At 39.5% G+C, this 3,679-nt stretch overlaps 1 long non-coding RNA gene across 1 annotated transcript; it reads right to left on the bottom strand.

Annotated features, from left to right (window-relative positions):
* Positions 1-212: 212 nt before the first annotated feature.
* LOC107728382 (uncharacterized) lies at positions 213-3,215 on the bottom strand. The gene is made up of 5 exons (XR_001638464.1): positions 2,058-3,215; positions 1,860-1,943; positions 1,521-1,745; positions 1,249-1,300; positions 213-938 (listed from the first exon to the last, which is right to left on the bottom strand). It is a non-coding gene; the product is annotated as an uncharacterized LOC107728382 (long non-coding RNA).
* Between the last annotated feature and the right edge of the window lie 464 nt (positions 3,216-3,679).

Genomic DNA, 3,679 nt, shown 5'->3' with positions numbered 1-3,679 from the left:
TACCCGACAGCAGAGAAACACACAGCAGCATGTGAGAGATTTGGATGCAGAGCTCCAGAGACTCACACACACTGTGTGGGGTTTTTCTGGTTACAGAATCCCCAATGACTGTAATGCCACTTCGCTTACCGTACTGTATATCCAGACCAGAACAAAGAAGTCTTCAAATCAGTTGTAAAAACATAAAAGACCTGTTTGTCATGATCCCGTGACCCAAGGGTCACACCTGGCCGGAGAAGAAAAAACATTCTCACCAGACCCTGAGGGAGACACCCCTCAGCAGCAGAACAGAATTATTCTAAAGTTTTCAATCTTACTCATAATATAATAGACTGCTGTGAAATTGAGACCATTTTACCAATCGCACAGAGACCTACAATGATACTAAACATGACATGAAAAATAACAGATTCACAAGATACATCATATGTGGTATATAGATAGATATTCTTGGTGAACTTTCAGTGAAGTCTGTTGGGGAGGGGGAGGGGGAGAGGGGAGAGGGGGGTCATAAATGAACAAGGAGAGAAGTTAGGGCAAGGTGGTGTCATTTGCTCTTTTTGGAGATCTTTTCTCCAGATTAGTTTTATTGTTTTGTTGCATGGCATCTGTTTTGAGAGAGTTCCTGAATTTTGGCTCCATAAGGAGATCAAAGCTTATACTTATATAATTACTGCCATGTAGTGACATATTTGCACTTATCTCGCAGTTACACTGTTATTAGATTCATCTGATGAGATTATTATTTATTGATTATTCAGTGATTTTATACTACATAACTTTATTGATGACACAGTTTCACTGTTGTTCAGAAATCCAAATCCCAGAATAGAGTGGCTGAGTGAATGTGGTCTGGACTCTCTGGATGAGTGTCATTGGTGTCAGAGACGCTGTAGAAGGATAGAATTCCTGCTCTGTGAGAGAGATCTGATGGGAATCTGATGTAAATAAATACAAATAATCATTTAATGTGATTACTATTTTCTTAGTGACTTACATTGCAAGAACTCATCCCTAGTCTTGGTTTTATTTGTGGGAATAATGTTGATATATGTTACTAAGAAAATAAACACATAATTACAATATTTCTCACTTTTTTATTATGCTTAAGTTTCTTCTACATTGTTACATATTTTTAAAAGTAAATTAATACCTCGACCAAATATCTTTTCTACGGACTCTTAACTCCACCAGTTTTTCTTTCAGTCGAGAGACAGATTTCTCCACATCATAAAGGACAGAACTCACAGTAACACTGATTAGTTCTGTAGATTCTGGAGGTTCAGGGAGACTGAAAGCTCTAGAAAAAAATGAACACAAATATAAAACAATGACAAAAACGTAATTACCTGCTTCCTCCCCACCACCCAGATTGTTTATATACTTCTTTTTCTAAATTAATCTTAAGTGATTCTGTAGCACATCTAGCACCACGGTTTATAATTATGGTCAAATTAGGAAATAACTCTCTCTAATCAAATAACATAACTGCACTGTCTTGTTATTCAGATCTCAGTTACCTGTAGGAAATGGATGTGATCATCAGTGTGTGAAAGCTGCTCCAGGTCAGCGTCTCTCCTCCTCAGATCATCAATCTCCTGCTGCAGTTGCTTCAAGAGTCTTTCAGCTCGCCTCACTTGAGCCTTTTCTCAATCTCTGATCATCTGTGTCACCTCAGAGCAGCTTCTCTTAATGGAGCAGATCAGTTCAATAAAGATCCTCTCACTGTCTGTACTGGCAGAGCGCTGTTACAACACACATAAAGAATCATTCAGTCTAGTCTGTTAGCCACAGTGGGCTTCAACATGACTGCTTTTCTAATATCCAGCATTTATTTTTCTCCTCTGTTAACAACTCACCTTATGAGTCTCCAAAACCTCTTTCAGCTCCCGAAGCACTTTCTCTCTCTCCTGGAACTTTCTCTGTCTGTCTTCCAACAGTTTCTGTTGAACAAATGAGAATATATATATATATATATATATATATGGACACTGTGTTAAACAGCTATGGCTCTATTATATTCTCAAATAAAATAAAGATTTTTTTTTCTTCCCTACCTGTTTCTCTGTCCTTTCTGATGTAGATGATACAGTGATGCGATTTTTATGTTCATCCATCATACACAGTACACTTCTTGTCAGCACGACAGTAAACCTCCAGCAGTTTATCATGTAGAGGGCAGATCATCTTCTGGATTCGTCCAGAGGCATCAGTTATCTCGTGTCATTTACCTGTGCAAAAAGCCTTGTGACACTCAAAGTGAGTTTGACAGTAAGACTCCAGACACTTGATGGCTTTATATTTTCTCCCAGTGCAGACGGCACACTCCACACTCCAGGTTCGGGAGGAGCCTAAACATCCAGTCCGGTCAATCATAGCTATAATACATATAACATACATATAAGCAGCAGTCATTGTTCCGTTCGAGCAACAGTTCTTCCGGCATCCCTCCACCTCCACTTCTCCTCCTCTAATTCCTAATCTTTTTCCTCCACACTGTACCATCATGGGGGGGTTGTTACTCAGAGCTCGAGCCGAGCCTCGGGTTCGAGCCTCCTTCTCGGACAGCAAGCTAAGCTCGTTTACCATTATCTGGCAGGGCTGAATGGGCAAACAAACTCGTGAAATTCTTGTTTAAAGCAGGTCTTTGAGTAAAGGCCTGTCTGCACTGAGGGCAGCTGTAAACTCCCTTCTGATCATCTTGATTCCAGCAGTCTGTGATGCAGTTCATACAGTAACTGTGTCCACAGGGGATGGTCACAGGATCCTTCAGTAGATCCAGACAGATCGGACAGCTGAACTGATCCTGCGCCCATAAAATACTGGCTTCTGCCATTTCATAGACATATAAAACAGCTCTACAATCAAGTATGTTCTGGTGTTCGTTCAACTGAAGATAGAAATGTGTTCTTTATTCTGTGTTTGAGAGCAATGTGCACAAAATAGCTGTGCGTCTAAAATGTATTTTATTGCCAAAAGATGTTAAAGTCTCAATTCCACTCTGTGTGACTCCCTCATTGAAACTCAAAAACCAATAGTTACCAGTTTATAAGTTACATTTAGTAACATTTAGTACATTTGCACGGCTTTGACCAGCGGGTGTCGCTTGTATGCCGCACTCTTCTTCTCCGCTGCTTGACGCATGCATGGAAGCATAGAAGTAATAGAACGTTTCTCACTGATACGAGAGAAGTAACATTATTATGATATTATTATGATACAGTTTCTCATTATTATGAGATATTAAGTCACTATTATGAGAACGTTTCTCATTATTATGGCGTAAAGATTCATATTTTTGACTTAAAGGGTTAGTTCACCCAAAAATGAAAATTAGCCCATAAATTACTCACCCTCAAGTCATCCTAGGTGTATATGACTTTCTTCTTTCTGACGAATTCAGTCGGAGTTATATTAAAAATTGTCTTTGATCTTTCAAGCTGTTTCATGGCACTCAGCGGGTGTTGCATGCTTCAGTCCAAAACAAGTTAAATAAAAAGCGCCCATCCATAAAAAAAAAAGTGTCTCACACGGCTCCGGGGGGTGAACAAAGGCCTTCTGTAGCGAATCGATGCATTTTTGTAAGAAAAATATCCATATTCAAAACGTAATAATAACTTTAATGTAGCTTGTGCTCACTGTTGTAAAGGGAAGCAGTTCCGGGCGGATGACGTATGAG

Source organism: Sinocyclocheilus rhinocerous, unplaced genomic scaffold (genome assembly GCF_001515625.1).
Source record: "Sinocyclocheilus rhinocerous isolate Xijiao unplaced genomic scaffold, SAMN03320098_v1.1 scaffold3323, whole genome shotgun sequence".
NCBI classification, from domain to species: Eukaryota; Metazoa; Chordata; class Actinopteri; order Cypriniformes; family Cyprinidae; genus Sinocyclocheilus; species Sinocyclocheilus rhinocerous.
The sequence above is the reverse complement of the archived record's forward strand: the minus strand, read 5'-3'. Positions and strand labels throughout refer to the sequence as shown.